The sequence below is a fragment of the Xenopus tropicalis genome, chromosome 2 (assembly GCF_000004195.4).
Source record: "Xenopus tropicalis strain Nigerian chromosome 2, UCB_Xtro_10.0, whole genome shotgun sequence".
NCBI lineage: Eukaryota > Metazoa > Chordata > Amphibia > Anura > Pipidae > Xenopus > Xenopus tropicalis.
Window position 1 is genome coordinate 8,125,877 of NC_030678.2, and position 19,376 is coordinate 8,145,252.

Consider the following 19,376-nt stretch of genomic DNA (forward strand, 5'->3'; position numbering starts at 1 on the left):
TCTCATCATTATCCATTCAAGCAGATATGGTTCTCCTACCCCAACACAAGCATTCACATAGAACCCGATGGTGCCCAATACAGGCTGTACATTGGCTACTGGCAGCCCCTGTGTAGCCTATGGGAGGCTCTTTTAGGCAGTACCCATGGATTTGATGCAAAAAAGGTCAGGAATTCAAAAATAACTCCCTGGTTTGGGGGCACTGAGAGCAACACCCAAGGGGTTAGAGAGCATGTTGCCCCCGAGATACTGGTTGGGGATCACTGTTCTAGAATAGATGAATAATTCTGGTACTGGTATTATTATTCATAGTGCAACGTTGATTCTGGGACCAGTCATTGGCACTTTGTATTTAGAAAGGTTCTTTTTTCCTCTGATCAAGAAGCCATTTATTTATTTATTTGAACAAAAGTTGGAATTTAATGTCTTTGTACAGCATATTACATAATATGGTAGCTGGGAAGATTAAAGGGGCTGTCCATCAAGGCATGGAAAAGTTTGTATTTTGTTTAAGCTTCACTGGACTTTGCACAACAGGAATGTAATGAAGGCTGTTATGCACCGAGCGGAACTAGACACTGCCTGGGGGAACCATGGGAATGCTGGGAAGCTGACAGTTGTCTCCCATACGTACCCCCTTCCTTCCCTGGGCAGTCCCATCAGTTGTTGGCCATTTAGATTGGACCAGGTGGAAAATCTGATTGGCAGAAGACCCCATTGGCCCCTATATGCAGCCTATAGCTGAATGCATTCACACCCCCCACCCTTAGTGACCAGATCATTGGCCTGTGGGAAGTTTGCCCAGATTTGGTCAGGTTGTTTGGTGATTTCAGCATGTTTGGGTCCTTTAGTCGTCTTTTATTCTTTACTAATATATTTTTTTGCTTTTCCTTTCTTTAGCTTTTTGCCCCCCCCCCCCCCCCCTTCCTTTCTCTCTCCCCATAGCTCCCTCTCTCTCTGGCCCTCACTCCTTGATGAGGATCACTGTACCATAGAGATGGTTGGACTACTGAGCTGATAGCCTTACACAGTACATAAGGAAAGGGACTGTTTCCCAGCAGAAGTGAGATGATTTGGGTATCTGATTCTCAAAATGACCCCATACAAACATCATAAGGATCTGTGCTGCAACAGGGGGAACCAGCTTTATGACCCCAATGTTCTGCCAATGAGAGCTAGTCGACCCCAAGAAGCACAAAAACTGAAAAATATTCTCAAAAGGGCATTTTGTGAGCATTTGGTCCAATTATATAAAGCAGAGCTCTGCAGACAATTTTCCTGCTCCATGATGGGTGAGAATGTTCCGTGCCAGACCTGTAGTAGGGTTCTGCATGGAACAAACTGGCATCAGAACACTGACATTTATTGTCCCTATGTGCAGTAACAGATGCCAGATACTCTGTGTGCCACTCGTATAATTCTAGAGTTCTGGGAGCTCTTCTTCTCTTCGGTTTTCCACTCCAACATTCATATTACTGCTTGCTCTAACCTCTGGCTTTATCTCTGGTTTCCTTAATCTGCTGGCTGCCCTGAACTCTGGTTTGGTTTGTATGTGGCCTGCCCTCAACTCTGGCCTGATCTCTTATCTCCTTAGTCCGCTGCCTGCCCTCATCTCGATCTCCTTAGTCCGCTGCCTGCTCTCATCTCTGATCTCCTTTCTCCACTGCCTGCCCTCATCTCTGATCTCCTTAGTCCGCTGCCTGCCCTCATCTCTGATCTCCTTAGTCCACTGCCTGCCCTCATCTCTGATCTCCTTAGTCCGCTGCCTGCCCTCATCTCTGATCTCCTTAGTCCACTGCCTGCCCTCATCTCTGATCTCCTTAGTTTACTGCCTGCCCTCATCTCTGATCTCCTTAGTCCGCTGCCTGCCCTCATCTCTGATCTCCTTAGTCCGCTGCTTGCCCTCATCTCTGATCTCCTTAGTCCGCTGCCTGCCCTCATCTCTGATCTCCTTAGTCCGCTGCCTGCCCTCATCTCTGATCTCCTTAGTCCGCTGCCTGCCCTCATCTCTGATCTCCTTAGTCTGCTGCCTGCCCTCATCTCTGATCTCCGTAGTCTGCTGCCTGCCCTCATCTCTGATCTCCGTAGTCTGCTGCCTGCCCTCATCTCTGATCTCCATAGTCTGCTGCCTGCCCTCATCTTTGATCTTCTTAGTCTGCTGCCTGCCCTCATCTTTGATCTTCTTAGTCTGCTGCCTGCCCTCATCTTTGATCTTCTTAGTCTGCTGCCTGCCCTCATCTCTGATCTCTGTAGTCTGCCTGCCCTCATCTTTGATCTTCTTAGTCTGCTGCCTGCCCTCATCTTTGATCTTCTTAGTCTGCTGCCTGCCCTCATCTCTGATCTCCGTATTCTGCTGCCTGCCCTCATCTTTGATCTTCTTAGTCTGCTGCCTGCCCTCATCTCTGATCTCCGTAGTCTGCTGCCTGCCCTCATCTTTGATCTTCTTAGTCTGCTGCCTGCCCTGAACTCTGCCTTTGTTACTGAACTTGAACCCTGATTCAGGCTAATATAATATTACTGTATACCAAGAAGTTATTTATTATATATAGGTCCAATTTGATAGTTTATCATTGCACTTCAGGTCTAGTAGGATCTGCCTTATTTCATGTTTTACTTCACTTAGAGCTGTCCGTTTCCTTCCGCAAACCAGTTGTAGGTATTAGGTTATTCATGATAAATCTGTGGGTGCCTCTGGGGCAGGGACTGATACAAGAGCATGTGATTATGGGTAATGAGATGCATGACACTTCAACACTGAAGTTTAATAATAAAGCCCCAGGAGCCCACTTGATGTCAGTGGAGACTCTTTATATATTTACTGGACTAGAGACTGCAGTTTTGGTTGTACACACAGGGTTAATTCCCATGCTGCCTGGATTTCAAGAAATAATTGCATGAGTTAGGGGTATATAAGGTAGGAATGCGATGTTGCAGTTAGTTTAGATGGGTCAGTATCCCCCACAAACTGTAGCCATTAATGTAAGGAGGGGGTGAAGGATAGCAGTCAAAGCACATGTAGGAATATGTTTGTTTTTTCCCACCCCAGCCCTCTTATAAATCACATATACGTCAGCGGTTTCTTGTTCAACAAATCCTTAATAAACTAATGTGAATATAAAGCATCTGAGGCATCCAATCCAATTGGACTAAATACTATATGTATAAATATCTATAAATGCTGCCTGGTCAGCAGGTGGCGCCAGCTCAGCCAAGGTTTCCTGCCCACTTAATGCCTGTGCCCTGGGGAAACCTACAATAAACTTGCACTTTTGCCCCCCTGTACTATACCCTGAAATGGAATCTCTCACCCTCGGATTCCTGTTATGTGAGGGGACAAACCTATGTGCTGTGGGAACCCAGTTCCATGGGACTTCCAGCTTCTCACAGGGACCTTTTTGACAAGAGTTTAACCCTGTCTGTTCCTGTTTCCCTGCCCCCCAGCCCTTTATCTTCCCGAGTCAGATATCATTGTTTCTAGGTGGGCAAAGAGCAAGCGATGCCAAGAGAGCTCAGAAATAAACAGCAATAGGCAAAAAAATGGTTTAGTCCCTAAAGTCACGCATTCTTTTCCTTCCTCTGCTGCTCAGACAAATCCCTTCCCTGATAAGGTGCAGAACTCTATTCTCTATTGCATCAGATGCCATTTATAAATAAGGAAATATCGGCCAATGAGCACCAAGGTGACATCTAATGTGCTCTTTACAACAAGGAGGGCTACGTAATTTCCTAATATACAGATGTCCCAGGGTACGAGCCAACATCACTTAAATGCTGTTTATAAGGATATAATATACAGTTTGGTCATTTCCCTATGGGACCTGTTGTAAAATATGAGGATATTAGAAGTCACCTCAGCGTTCCATGACCTGTACCAAACCTCAGGGGCTTATAATATCCCTATATGTTACAATAGGGGACACTTTATTCACTATATATTATAAGGAACTCCTCGGGGGCTTATAATATCCCTATATGTTACAATAGGGGGCACTTTATTCACTATATATTATAAGTAACTCCTCGGGGGCTTATAATATCCCTATATGTTACAATAGGGGGTACTTTATTCACTATATATTATAAGGAACTCCTCGGGGGCTTATAATATCCCTATATGTTACAATAGGGGACACTTTATTCACTATATATGATAGGGAACTCCTCGGGGGCTTATAATATCCCTATATGTTACAATAGGGGGCACTTTATTCACTATATATTATAAGTAACTCCTCGGGGGCTTATAATATCCCTATATGTTACAATAGGGGGTACTTTATTCACTATATATTATAAGGAACTCCTCGGGGGCTTATAATATCCCTATATGTTACAATAGGGGGTACTTTATTCACTATATCTTTTAAGGAACTCCTCGGGGACTTATAATATCCCTATATGTTACAATAGGGGATACTTTATTCACTATATATTATAAGGAACTCCTCGGGGGCTTATAATATCCCTATATGTTACAATAGGGGGTACTTTATTCACTATATATTATAAGGAACCCCCTCGGGGACTTATAATATCCCTATATGTTACAATAGGGGGCACTTTATTCACTATATATTATAAGGAACTCCTTGGGGGCTTATAATATCCCTATATGTTACAATAGGGGGTACTTTATTCACTATATATTATAAGGAACTCCTCGGGGGCTTATAATATCCCTATATGTTACAATAGGGGGTACTTTATTCTCTATATCTTTTAAGGAACTCCTCGGGGGCTTATAATATCCCTATATGTTACAATAGGGGGTACTTTATTCACTATATATTATAAGGAACTCCTCGGGGGCTTATAATATCCCTATATGTTACAATAGGGGGTACTTTATTCACTATATATTATAAGGAACCCCCTCGGGGACTTATAATATCCCTATATGTTACAATAGGGGGCACTTTATTCACTATATATTATAAGGAACTCCTTGGGGGCTTATAATATCCCTATATGTTACAATAGGGGGTAGTTTATTCCCTGTATAGTTTACAGCCTGTTCCTGGTCCCTGTGTATTATGAGAATACAGAAGTAGCTGTGTAACCTTCCTGCCGGAGCAGCTTCCTCCATTCACATAACATGTTCCCACAGGGCCGCGTGTAACACGTCTGGGAATGAAACACGCTTTGCCCTGAACTCTAGGACCTGGCTGCCAAGTGTTCAAGCCGGGAAACAATGTGGGTACAGGGACATACAATGGGCAGGAAAGCAATACTGTGACTCCCAGACAATATCTTGGGAAGAAAGTCACTTTATGAGGCAAACACACGGATCTCTCTTGTGATTAAACTTATACTGGGAAGGAACTGCATTCTTACCTTGTGTTCTCTCCCCTACAGGGGAAATGGGGGGCTACGCTTGTACCGACTACTATTGGGGGAAAAAGGACTGGGACATAAAGCTTAAGAAAGTATTGGCCAAGACAAAACAGATCTGTAGTAGCAACGAGATACTGATTATTAGTTAAAGGGAAACTTCACCCAAACACAACTAAAGCTTTTTGAAAAGAAAACAATTTCAAGCAACTTTGCACTATACATCATTTAAAAATATTCAGCCCTTTCATGATGTTTAATGTAATAATATGGTTTGGAACAGTTCTCTAAGCCCCACCCCTGTTCCCTAAGCCCCACCCCCTGTTCCCCATGTGATCTGGCTGACTACTTTGTGACCCAAATAAAATGTAACAGTAGTCACCTGTCCCTCAGCCTGCCTCCTCCCAATCCCACAATTGCCTGCTGCACACGTGATGTCAATAAGGAAAGGAACATCGCAGTGCAATGCATTGTGGGTGATGTAGTTCCTGCATGCTGTCTGTAAGCTGTGGGGAGAAGATGTTACAATATGTAACATCAATGTTTTAGTCCCTCCTCCCCTGCCAGGATTTCAAATGATGCAGAAAAAGAAGAGCTGTTTTGCAGCTGGATTTCAAGCATATAAAATGGTATTTATTCATTTAAGTAAACACAGGACTGCACAAACAACAATTTAGGCACAGTCTGACTCTGCCTGGGTATTAGTAACGTGTATTTATAAAGCACCAACATATTCTGCATCGCTGTGCGACAGACATACATACATCAGACATATGGATAATAAATAGATACAGAAGGGCTCCGCACAATGGAACTTACAATCTAAAAAGAAGGAGGTATAGGACACAAGGTTGGTACAGCAGAACGTGGTGCCGGGGGAGTAGGGAGATTAAGTGACTTGTTCAAGGCTACAAGGAGTTGCTACAGGAGCCACCAACTTAGCTTTTATTTATAAAGCACCAACATATCCCACAGGGGGGCTCAAAGGGAGACCTGGCCTAAAAGTAATGAAGGGATGGAAGAGCCTTTCCTGCGAGAGCCCTGAGAGAGAGTATCTTGCCATATTCCATGTGTCGAACTGCAACCCCCAACGACAGGGACTTCACCCCCAGGAGAAAGCTGAAACCACAACAAAACAGTAGGGGCACCTGCAACCAACTGACAATTCATCTCAGGCATGATGGTTCCTTTCTTTCAGTGCGATCGGACCTAGAGCTGAAAAAAATATCTATATAATTAATAAATCCCTCGAAAGAATCAAAATTTAATTGACTTTCAACAGCAAAAATGTTATCCGCCGTGACCCAGCTCCTCAGCAGTATAAAATAACAGGAGGAGAGTCTCCAGCAGTGACGCCATGTTCCACCTTCTGGTTTCCCTGTGGAGGCAGCCATTTCTCTACTGATTGCCATAGGAGAAGCAGAGCTTCCATAAGAGAATCAGTAAAGTTCAGGTGGGCTATATCTATACTGAGAGAATCTAACAGCATCTCGCCAGCAGCGCCCCCTAGTGGCCATGATACTGTTTTTTGCTACTGGTGGTTTGTGCCAACATCCCACAGATATCTCACACTGAATTCACCACTAGATTTACAGTGTGCGATATGGCAGGGGGCAAAAGGGGGGGTTCTAAATACTAAAGATCAGGAAGTGTCTCCAAGTTCCCAGTGCCGGGGGTGTATGTACAGCCAGAGGCAACTCGAGGTTGGTTACAGGGAGATACTGTTTGCCTTTCTTGACGCCGCACTCATCACTTTCACAAATGAGTGGGTAACACAAAGGCAGGAGAAACACAGGCCTGGAGCAAAATACATTTGTTGGTTCAAGAATAAAAGGTTAAATGGCAGAGGGAATTATTTGCTGTGTAACAGTGTCATTTAGAAATAAAAACTGCCCCATAAATATCATGGCTGTGTCCCTTTAAGGAGGGGTAACTACAGCTCAATACATTTAAGCTTGGGAACGAGACGCCTGCACGCGGGGGCTACAGACACAGCACATGTCTATTAGAGACATGCACAATATATCACTTTAATATGAAGCCTGCACCCCAGGGCTGGAACTAAGGCTTACCGGGCGGCACGTAAACTGCACAACGTTATACAGTTTTGTCTCAGGTTTAACCATTAGGAAAAGTTTCCTTTTAACCCATTGCTGGTCACCTGAAAAGAAAAAAAATATATTTAGTTCCATCGTTGCGCACAGGTAGGCAGGGTATCTGTTAGCCAGCCCACGAGGCACTGCTCACTGTATGCAAAGGGAAATGTACAGTGGTGTGAAAAACTATTTGCCCCCTTCCTGATTTCTTATTCTTTTGCATGTTTGTCACACAAAATGTTTCTGATCATCAAACACATTTAACTATTAGTCAAAGATAACACAAGTAAACACAAAATGCAGTTTTTAAATGAGGGTTTTTATTATTTAGGGAGAAAAAAATCCAAACCTACATGGCCCTGTGTGAAAAAGTAATTGCCCCCTGAACCTAATAACTGGTTGGGCCACCCTTAGCAGCAATAACTGCAATCAAGCGTTTGCGATAACTTGCAACGTGTCTTTTACAGCGCTCTGGAGGAATTTAGACCCACTCATCTTTGCAGAATTGTTGTAATTCAGCTTTATTTGAGGGTTTTCTAGCATGAACCGCCTTTTTAAGGTCATGCCACAACATCTCAATAGGATTCAGGTCAGGACTTTGACTAGGCCACTCCAAAGTCTTCATTTTGTTTTTCTTCAGCCATTCAGAGGTGGATTTGCTGGTGTGTTTTGGGTCATTGTCCTGCTGCAGCACCCAAGATCACTTCAGCTTGAGTTGACAAACAGATGGCCGGACATTCTCCTTCAGAATTTTTTGGTAGACAGTAGAATTCATGGTTCCATCTATCACAGCAAGCCTTCCAGGTCCTGAAGCAGCAAAACAACCCCAGACCATCACACTACCACCACCATATTTTACTGTTGGTATGATGTTCTTTTTCTGAAATGCTGTGTTACTTTTACGCCAGATGTAACGGGACACGCACCTTCCAAAAAGTTCAACTTTTGTCTCGTCAGTCCACAAGGTATTTTCCCAAAAGTCTTGGCAATCATTGAGATGTTTTTTAGCAAAATTGAGACGAGCCATAATGTTCTTTTTGCTTAAAAGTGGTTTGCGCCTTGGAAATCTGCCATGCAGGCCGTTTTTGCCCAGTCTCTTTCTTATGGTGGAGTCGTGAACACTGACCTTAATTGAGGCAAGTGAGGCCTGCAGTTCTTTAGATGTTGTCCTGGGGTCTTTTGTGGCCTCTCGGATGAGTTGTCTCTGCGCTCTTGGGGTAATTTTGGTCGGCCGGCCACTCCTGGGAAGGTTCACCACTGTTCCATGTTTTTGCCATTTGTGGATAATGGCTCTCACTGAGGTTCGCTGGAGTCCCAAAGCTTTAGAAATGGCTTTATAACCTTTACCAGACTGATAGATCTCAATTACTTTTGTTCTCATTTGTTCCTGAATTTCTTTGGATCTTGGCATGATGTCTAGCTTTTGAGGTGCTTTTGGGCTACTTCTCTGTGTCAGGTAGCTCCTATTTAAGTGATTTCTTGATTGAAACAGGTGTGGCAGTAATCAGGCCTGGGGGTGACTACAGAAATTGATATTGAAATTGAAAATTGAAATTGATAAACCACAGTTAAGTTATTTTTTAACAAGGGGGGCAATCACTTTTTCACAGAGGGCCATGTAGATTTGGAGTTTTTTTTCTCCCTTAATAACGTAAACCTTCATTTAAAAACTGCATTTTGTGTTCAATTATGTTATCTTTGACTAATAGTTAACGGTTTTTGATGAGCAGAAACATTAAAGTGTGACAAACATGCAAAAGAATATGAAATCAGGAAGGGGGCAAATAGTTTTTCACACCACTGTATGTGCAACACACACAGCTCAGGGGACTCACCTCTCGATCTGGGGTGACTTTATCCCCCCGGCGTCTGTACATGAGGGGTAAATACACAGCCACTGGACTTTTCCTTCACCACCTAAAAGCAAAACAGGAAAGATTTCAGACACAGAAGCTTATGTACATCACTCCCAGCTGCCCCCGTTATGTACAGCAATGTCCCCTCACAGCCGAGCCCCAGGTAACGTGTGTATCTAGGGAACAGGAAGTGACTGTGAGGGATTCCCCTTTGGGCCTTTTCTGACACCCCATTCACTACTTATACAGTGAAAGGGCAACACAAAGGCCAAACTGGAGACTTAAGATCAGGAACTAAATAGATCAGACCCTTGCTTTAAAGGGGAACTAAGGCACAAAACACTGGGTCCAGTGCCTGCATGTTCTTTTCCCCACACAGCTTTCCATACTGCTCATTTTGAAGTCTGAACTCCCCCTGTCCCCCCAGCCTATGCAATCCCCATGTGACTCTATGGGGTGACAAAGGAGCAGCACAGAAAGCTGTGTGGGGAAAGGAACATAGAGGCACTCTAGCAGTTGCCCTCCCTTCTGAAGTCTGCGGCTCACTGACAGAAGGGGGGGCCGTTGCTTTAGTACCCACCATTGGGACTTGGAAGCTGAGCTACATATGCAGACATATCTACACAGATTGTAAATACACTTTTTTACAGTTACCACTGGAGCCGCCAACTTAGCTTTTATTTATAAAGCACCAAAATATTCCACTTGGGGGCTTTAAAAGAAGATCTGGTCTAATATTAGTGAAGGGGGGGGGTGGAAGAGCCTTTCCTGTAAGAAGCTCAGGAGTGAGTATCCTGCCATGTTCCAGGTGCTGAACTGCAACTCCTGGAATCACCAACAGGGACATGATATTGATCATTCCTCTTTCAGTGCGATGGGACCTAGAAAGAGAAAAAAAATATATAATTACTAAGTCACTGGAGAGAATTTCAGCAGCAAAACCCTAACAGCATCTCCCCATGGTTACCCAGCAGCGCCCCCTAGTGATGATGGTGACACTGGGGGTTTGTGCTGTCACATTACTGGCACATTGGGTACATCAGATTTCCCAGGAAGATTATAATTCCTTGTACCACAAAGGCCCTCACACTGAATGTACCACTAACAGCACTAGATTTACAGTGTGCGACATGGTTGGCGGGGTTGATCCATTTACTCAAGATCAGGAAGTGTCTCCAAGTTCCCAGTGCCGGGGGTGTATGTACAGCCGGAGGCAACTCGAGGTTGGTTACAGGGAGATACTGTTTGCCTTTCTTGACGCCGCACTCATCACTTTCCCAAATGAGTGGGTAACACAAAGGCAGGAGAAACACAGGCCTGGGGCTAAATCATTTATATAAAGGGAAATGTAAGTGCAACACACACAGCTCAGGGGACTCACCTCTCTATCTGTGCGACTTTATCCCCCCGGCGTCTGTACATGAGGGGTAAATACACAGACACTGAACTTTTCCTTCATCCCCTAAAAGCAAAATAGGAAAGATTTCAGATACAGAAGCTTATATACATCACTCCCAGCTGCCCCCGTTATGTACAGCAATGTCCCCTCACAGCCGAGCCCCAGGTAACGTGTGTATCCAGGGAACAGGAAGTGACTGTGAGGGATTCCCCTTTGGGCCTTTTCTGACACCCCATTCACTACTTATACAGTGAAAGGGCAACACAAATGCCAAAACAGGATTGTACAGCCACCCGGATGGTACAGGCCTCCCCCCCCTAACATGCAATGGTACAGGCCTCCCCCCCCCTAACATGCAATGGTACAGGCCTCCCCCCCCCTAACATGCAATGGTACAGGCCTCCCCCCCCCCCTAACATGAGATGGTACAGGCCTCCCCCCCCCTAACATGAGATGGTACAGGCCCCCCCCTAACATGAGATGGTACAGGCCCCCCCTAACATGAGATGGTACAGCCCCCCCCACCCAACATGGGATGGTACAGGCCTCCCCCCCCCTAACATGGGATGGTACAGCCCCCCCCCCTAACATGGGATGGTACAGCCCCCCCCCCTAACATGGGATGGTACAGCCCCCCCCCCTAACATGGGATGGTACAGCCCCCCCCCCCTAACATGGGATGGTACAGCCCCCCCCCCCTAACATGGGATGGTACAGCCCCCCCCTAACATGGGATGGTACAGCCCCCCCCCCCTAACATGGGATGGTACAGCCCCCCCCCCCTAACATGGGATGGAAATGGAACCCCAACCACGTGATTGCATAATCGCCCCCAACCCTATCCAATCCCCATGTCACTTACAGCAGAGGACACCGCCCGCAGGCCCGGCTCGCTACTCACAGACTGACCCCGCACAGCCGCTCCCGACAGCCCTCACCGCGTGTCTGCCCCCTGTCAGCGCGTCTCATCGTGTGGCGCCACCACTGCACGTAAGCGTAATGACGCAGCACGTAGCCGCCTTGTGGGAGTGACGCGCAGAGGCGGGGAAATATGCGTTCCAACTCTGCGTTCCAAATGCCTCAGCTCCCAACATCTCCTCAGAAGTTCATATTTTCTATAAGATTTTGCCTATTTGTTTTTTCCCTCAGCGCCCTAGTACTTGTGTGAGAAGGGTAAGGGAAGGGATCATTTAGGAGAAGCCAATGGGTGAAATTGGCCAAAAATAATCTTTTCCTATTTGTTTTCTGTGGTACTAACTCTGATTGTTCCCTGTTTGTTCAACAGGAGAGAGTTCCAGGGCCCATCTATGGCATCTGTGCAGAGTGGCGCTGCCAGAGGTTTCCCCTGTTCCATGGAGGCGTTACACTGTCACCTATGGTTACTCATCATCATTTATATATATATATATATAGCGCTAGCGAGTTACACAGCACTTGTTATTTATAATAAACAGGGTCTGAAGCTGCCCATACACATTCAGATTTCAGTCTTCCAACAAACATTCAGATATCAATCATATGTTTAAATGCAATGATCTAAAACTCACAATTCGCGAATTGTCGCTACTTTTTCATAGCCGTCGCAAAAAAATCAGAAAGGTTTGCCCGCCGTTTACTAGCGCTCAATACAAAAAAGTCGCGACAATTTGCGCAAGTCGTAACGGCTACGAAAAAGTCACGACGGCGACGAAAAAATCGTAAAAATACCAAAAAGTCGCAAAATGTTCGTTTCCAATCCGATTTTTTCCCATTCGGGATTTGGATTTGTGGATTAGTAAATAAGCCCCCTAGATTTAATTAAGGGATGCACCGAATCCACTAACTGAATCCAAATCTTAATATGCAAGTGAGGGTAAGGAAGGGCGTAAAAGAACCGCATGTGCTGTGATAAATTTTCAACTTCTGTGTCACAAAAAGTCACATGATTTTAAGGATTTGGATTTGGTTTGGCCAGAGGCGTGGAATAGGTTGAGTCCTGCCGAAAAAGGCAGAATCTTGGCCTAATCCTGGATTAAGTGCATCTCTAATTTTATCATTGTCTGAAATTTTCTAACCTGTCCAATCAACAAAACAACCAGTTTCTATAACAATAGGATCCGAGGGCCCTTCTCGCAAAAGCTTACAATCTAAAATGGTTAAAGAAAAACTAAACCTGACAACAATGTAAGTCTCTATAAAAATACAGCATATTGTATAAACAGCTCATATGTAAAACCCTGCTTTATCTAAATAAACCATTTTCATATAAATATACTTATTTAGCAGTATGTGCCATTGGGTAATCCTAAATAGGAAACTGCCATTTTAAGTACTAAGGGCCGCCCCCTGGGATCATAGGAGTCACAGTGCACACAAACAAGCCAAGGCACACATACATGCTAGGCCCCATCAGCCAATGAATGGGCAGAGTTCTGCCTTTTGCTCCCACACTACTTCCTGTTACAGTTAGAGCTGCATCACTTCCTGTCAGCTGATCTCTGAGGGGGCACACAGCCCATCACTAAATGGCGGCTCAAGGGAAAGGATGTAAAAGGGCAATATTTACTGATATATATATTCCAGTTTGGGGAGATTCTTCAATAGGCCACTTAATATGATATAAACTGTGTGTTGGTTACGTATTCATTCTGGGGGGATAGTTTCCCTTTAAGGGCAGTGGGTTAAACCTAACGGACAGGGGAAAATGTTGGAGGAAATATTATTCTGTTTTAGAAAGATTCAGTTTCAAGTGGCGCTGTAACATCTAGGAGGAGATGGTGGATACAAAGTCTGTAACTTGGGAAAGGCCAGGAGTAGGGAGGGGGAATTGGTCGTTTGGCCCTAGGGCCATGGAAAAAATGCAGGCGGAGTGATGCCAAGGCACAGCTGGGTGTGTCCCTCCCCTAAGCCTTGTGGCACATTGAGTATTTTCTCTGCCAGCCAGGGGCGCTGCTGCCATAAGGCGGGTTGGGAAACTTGTTTCTGCTGTGACATAGCAAATACATGATGGTAAAAGTGAATCTATCCACTCCCTGGGTTCAGTTAACCTTAGGGTTGCGGACAAAGCCTGCTAATAGCAGACACATGTCTTATAAACAGTATTTGGGGAAGGAGATTATCTGTATTTAGTTGTTTTTCTACCCCAGAAGCTCCTATATATCTTGTATAAATAAGTCTGGAATTTGAAAGAGAGATGTAAAGGTGCATTACCTGTGGCTGGCCAGTAGGTGGCAAGTGATCAAAGGGAATAAGGCAGATGGCTCAGGCTCAGCTAAAGGTTTTTGCGTAATTAATGCCTGTGCCACAGCCAGTAAGTGCCCCCCTTTATGAAAATTCCATTTTGTAGAATGTACATTTAGGCTACTTGGTCATGTAGAAAATAAGGGAAAATTCTAGGTCTCTCAGCTAGAATGGCTGCCCTGATGTGGTAAGTTAATGCTCCATTAATGACTGTGGAACCAGCAACGACACAGAGCTGTCATTCCGGCAGTTCCACAGCCAATGTCAAGGGAAAGCTACTTCAGATTGCTGTATTTTTCACCCCTCTTGTCGGTTTATGTTTACTTCTTCAATGAAGATCCATTTAGCAGGGATGATGTAATGAGATGTAGTGAGAACAAAGAAATACATTTTGTGCTGATGGCATTATCTTCTTTTCTCCAAATGAGTCCTTTGCACCAAAGAGTTAAAGTGGCCATACACGGGCAGATTTAAACTGCCCTTGCGACCAGTAAGGCAGCTTATCTGCCCGTTCATGGGGACCCTTGACAGGCTTCCCCAATTAATATCTGGACTAAAATGGGGCAGGTGTCGATAGGGTAGGCTTGATTTTCACATTGGATCAAGGACTGCATTGATTCATTGACGGCTCCTATTCCTGTTGTAATCCAATTATTAGGCCCGAGGGCCAAACAATCAGATTACTCCGATAGGTGGGCATATCAGGGGAAAGATCCACTCATTTGGTGAAATTTGGGCTTGGTTTAAATCATCAGGTCCTTTAGTTAATCTGGTTGTCTGTCTCTGAACCCTTTCCATTTCTGCCCAACCCTTAATCTGTATAGAGACTTAATATACTAAGATGGTAAAGGGTATGGAAAGTCTTCTTTATGAAAAAAGACTGGGCAAGTTGGGTCTGTTTATGCTGGAGAAGAGGCGCTTAAGGGGGGATAGGATTACTGTGTATAGATATATATAGGGATCATACAATATAATAATCTCTCTAATCCTTTTTTTACCAGTAGGTCCATCAAGCAGACACGAGGGCACCCATTCTGATTAGAATAAAGGAGGTTCCGTCTAAATATTCAGAATATTCGTACTGGCTGATACATTATATAGGTACAAGAAGGGGCTGGGTGGGTATTTAGCAAGTGAGGGAATACAGGGGTAGGGGAGATAGCTCTCAGTACAAGTGAGGGAATACAGGGGTAGGGGAGATAGCTCTCAGTACAAGTGAGGGAATACAGGGGTAGGGGGGATAGCTCTCAGTACAAGTGAGGGAATACAGGGGTAGGGGGATAGCTCTCAGTACAAGTGAGGGAATACAGGGGTAGGGGGGATAGCTCTCAGTACAAGTGAGGGAATACAGGGTTATGGGAGATAGCTCTCAGTACAAGTGAGGGAATACAGGGGTAGGGGAGATAGCTCTCAGTACAAGTGAGGGAATACAGGGGTAGGGGGGATAGCTCTCAGTACAAGTGAGGGAATACAGGGGTAGGGGGGATAGCTCTCAGTACAAGTGAGGGAATACAGGGGTATGGGGGATAGCTCTCAGTACAAGTGAGGGAATACAGGGGTAGGGGGATAGCTCTCAGTACAAGTGAGGGAATACAGGGGTAGGGGAGATAGCTCTTAGTACAAGTGAGGGAATACAGGGTTATGGGAGATAGCTCTCAGTACAAGTGAGGGAATACAGGGGTAGGGGAGATAGCTCTTAGTACAAGTGAGGGAATACAGGGGTAGTGGGGATAGCTCTCAGTACAAGTGAGGGAATACAGGGGTAGGGGGGATAGCTCTCAGTACAAGTGAGGGAATACAGGGGTAGGGGAGATAGCTCTCAGTACAAGTGAGGGAATACAGGGGTATGGGGAGATAGCTCTCAGTACAAGTGAGGGAATACAGGGGTATGGGGGATAGCTCTCAGTACAAGTGAGGGAATACAGGGGTATGGGAGATAGCTCTCAGTACAAGTGAGGGAATACAGGGGTATGGGAGATAGCTCTCAGTACAAGTGAGGGAATACAGGGGTAGGGGAGATAGCTCTCAGTACAAGTGAGGGAATACAGGGGTATGGGGAGATAGCTCTCAGTACAAGTGAGGGAATACAGGGGTATGGGGGATAGCTCTCAGTACAAGTGAGGGAATACAGGGTTATGGGAGATAGCTCTTAGTACAAGTTGCCCCAGGGACTGGTCCGATTGGAGTCATCTTGGAGTCAAGAAGGATTTTTTCCCCCCTGCGGCAAATTAGAGAGGCTTCAGATGTTTTTTTTGCTTTCTCTGGATCAATTAGCAGTTAGGCAGGTTATATACAATATAGGCATTAAGTTTGAACTTGAACGTTGTCTTTTTTCAACCTAACTTACTATGCTTCTATGTATATTTGCATTTCTACTTAAGCTAGCAGGATCTATACGGAGGGGTTATCCCTGCTTTCACTTGCTCAGCTGAGCAGGTACCTGTCTTTAACTTTTCTTATGCAATGGAAGGGACTGATCACTTCTAGACCCAGTACCACCCTTGCTATGGGCGAGATGTGCTCATGTACCTTTACCTCATTATCACCTAAGTGGGGCCTGAACATATTTTGGATCACAAAAGTAATCTTGAACCTTTTCAATATAGGGCATTCACGCGGTGCCATATCACAGCCCTGGGCACTGATATACTCTATATACAGTATGAAAGAACCAGTTTGCATTGTCTGTTCTGCTCACAGTTTCCTTACTGTCCTTATGTGACATATTTATATTTATATTTCCCCTTCTCTTGGCTTCTCCCTCCAAAGATGTGACTTTAGGCAATAATTCCTAATCAGTCTATGGCTGCTGAACGCTGAGCCCTTCCTGCATGGCTGATATACTGACCTGCGCTCAAATCAATCCTGAACAATAGTGACAAGTCTTTCCTTTAGCCAATGGGCTGACATGTAAGGAATGTGGCAACCTAAAATATTTGTCCTCTTTTGCCCAAAATGGACTCAAGCCTCATATGTGCTACAATGATAATCCATCGCTGGAGGGTCTTTTCTGGGGGCCACTGGCTTCACTTCCAATGATGGTAAGGTAAGGCTTCTTATCATATAGCCTTGTTGTGTGGGATTATATATGTATATTAAATAGTCACAGTGAGGGTCTAAGTACTAGTAAGGCCTTGGGGGACCTTATTTACTCTTCGTCTGAGGGCTCCTTTACCTGTAGGTTTTGGGGGACATTTGTTCCTGAACAGGGTTCAATGGTTATCATTTTCCCTGTATTTAGGCTTTTCAGACAGGTCAATTCAGGTCCCCCGGCAATGGTTTATGTTATGGGAGTACAGTCTCACCATGAAGACTGAGTAACCAACACAGGGCCCTGTAACTACTACCATGCCCAATGGGTCCAGCTGTAGTGACAGGGAAATGCAGATTTCACTGATCCGTTGCAGAAACAAATGGATCATGACATATTTGGTCATCCACCCTGGGGTTGCTGGGAGCTGTATATCAAGAACAACATGAAGGTTCCCTCCCCTCCCCTATATCCTGCATGTTAAAGGCGGCCATAAAACATCCGTTGTGAGTCTGGGATTTTATATTCACCAGAAATGTACAGCCACCCTCGGATTCCTGTTATGCACAGGGACAAACCTTTGTGCTGTGGGAACCCAGTTCCATGGGACTTCCAGCTTCTTACAGGGACCTTTTTGACAAGAGTTTAACCCTGTCTGTTCCTGTTTCCCTGCCCCCCGGCCCTTTATCTTCCCGAGTCAGATATCATTGTTTCTAGTGGGCAAAGAGCAAGCGATGCCAAGAGAGCTCAGAAATAAACAGCAATAGGCAAAAAAATGGTTTAGTCCCTAAAGTCACGCATTCTTTTCCTTCCTCTGCTGCTCAGACAAATCCCTTCCCTGATAAGGTGCAGAACTGTATTACATCAGATGCCTCTAGTGCCTCTTGTACTGGTTTAACCCTGGAAGAATCATTCATAATGTGATAGATTTTGGACAAAGCATCTTCACCAAGAGCCACAAACATTCTATGTGAAGCTAAAGAGCTTATTAGTCAAACCTCAATGGCATAAAGTATGGAAGTTCTCTTGTTTTGTCTAGGCCAGGGGCCCCCAACCTATCTTACTTGTGAGCCAAATGTAAAAAGACTTGGGGAGCAACACAAGCACCATAAAAGTTCATAGAGGAGCCAAATAAGGGCTGTGATTGGCTATTAGGGGCCTCTATGCACACTATCAGCTTATAGGGGGCTTTATTTGGGAGTAAATCTTGTTTTTATTCAACCAAAACTTGCCCCCAAGTCAGGAATTCAAAAATAACTCCCAGGTTTGGGGGCACTGAGAGCAACATCCAAGGGGTTGGGGAGCAAGATGTTGCCCCTGAGCCACTGGTTGGGAATCACTGGTCTAGGCCATGTGCCCTAAATTTGTTTTTGAATTCTGTAGAAGCACCAACATTTGCCAAAATGTGCCCTTGCTGTTTGTTCCTATTTGTTCCAATTTGGGTCCTTAAGATAGATTCAGAGGTGCCGTGTATGGGAATCTCCAACAGGCCTACCCAACCGACATTTAAATTGGGCAGATCTTGATCGGGCAAGTTTGATTTTCCCATCGAATTGTGGACTGCATGGGCTCCTTAATTCAGTCCGACGGTGCCTAAGCCAGCTGTTTTAGCCCACTATCGCCTCCCTTAGTTGGGCATATCAGGAGAAGATCCGCTCATTTGGCGACCACTTTTATACAGACCTGCTTTAGTGCTGACATCACTACTCTTATAATACCCTTAGGATATTGTTTCCATGCCTGAATTGTTAACATTAGAAATGTTTGGCTGATTGGCATTCCTTGGCTGCAGGGCTTACTGCTCGCTCGTCCAGTGCGGGGTCAAATCCTTTCTGCAGGTTTTCCCCACCTTGTCAGAGCCTTTAACGAACGAATGCTATGTCGGGCGCATAGGGAACCCCTTTTTCTCGTGTCTGCCGCAGATGCTCAGCTGCTAGAGCGCGCTTAACCGCTGGCTCCATGACTTGTGGCAGACTTTGGAGCCGCGTTAGCTCTTGTAAAAGGGATGACAACAAAACACAAGCCGAAAGGCAGATACGGGAGCTTGGAAGAAGGCCATCCCAGCAGGAGATAAGAAGAATGGCGTGGAGGGGGTCATTGGACCATCAAGCCTGCAGGCATGGAGAAAGCAGCGAAGCGCATGATATCCCCCTGCCCTCTGGCTGCAAATGGTTCCCCGCCTGTGCGGGTTCTCAACGTAGGAAGCATAGCAGACACGACTTTCTAAGCATTTGAAAGGCATGGCAGCAACTCCCAGGGTTGTTTCCCAAGAGGAGCGCAAGATCTGGCGCAAGTTCCCAAAGGGGTGGGACGTATAATGAGTGGCCTGTACGGGGATCGAACCCGCGACCTTGGCGTTATTAGCACCACGCTCTAACCAACTGAGCTAACCGGCCAGAAAGCCTGTCGCTGGCACCCGGACGGCGGGTAGGATGGCTACCGCG

The 19,376-nt window shown here is 45.3% G+C and overlaps 1 long non-coding RNA gene and 5 other non-coding genes across 7 annotated transcripts; all 6 read right to left on the bottom strand.

The window, feature by feature from the left end:
* Positions 1-5,938: 5,938 nt before the first annotated feature.
* Positions 5,939-11,644, bottom strand: LOC105948531. 2 transcript variants are annotated; one of them, XR_001171958.3, is made up of 6 exons: positions 11,545-11,643; positions 10,665-10,745; positions 10,052-10,164; positions 9,263-9,344; positions 7,404-7,492; positions 5,939-6,546 (listed from the first exon to the last, which is right to left on the bottom strand). It is a non-coding gene; the product is annotated as an uncharacterized LOC105948531 (long non-coding RNA). The 2 variants fall into 2 exon arrangements; XR_001171955.3 differs by lacking the exons at positions 5,939-6,546; positions 7,404-7,492 and adding an exon at positions 8,908-8,947 and having other exon boundaries at positions 11,545-11,644.
* LOC116409381 lies at positions 6,979-7,114 on the bottom strand. The gene has a single exon (XR_004221822.1). It is a non-coding gene; the product is annotated as a small nucleolar RNA SNORA13 (small nucleolar RNA).
* On the bottom strand, positions 9,420-9,553 carry LOC116409378. Its single transcript, XR_004221819.1, has one exon. It is a non-coding gene; the product is annotated as a small nucleolar RNA SNORA13 (small nucleolar RNA).
* Positions 10,451-10,586, bottom strand: LOC116409380. Its single transcript, XR_004221821.1, has one exon. It is a non-coding gene; the product is annotated as a small nucleolar RNA SNORA13 (small nucleolar RNA).
* On the bottom strand, positions 10,821-10,954 carry LOC116409379. The gene has a single exon (XR_004221820.1). It is a non-coding gene; the product is annotated as a small nucleolar RNA SNORA13 (small nucleolar RNA).
* A 7,610-nt stretch (positions 11,645-19,254) lies between the features above and the next one.
* trnai-aau lies at positions 19,255-19,328 on the bottom strand. The gene has a single exon. It is a non-coding gene; the product is annotated as a tRNA-Ile (tRNA).
* Between the last annotated feature and the right edge of the window lie 48 nt (positions 19,329-19,376).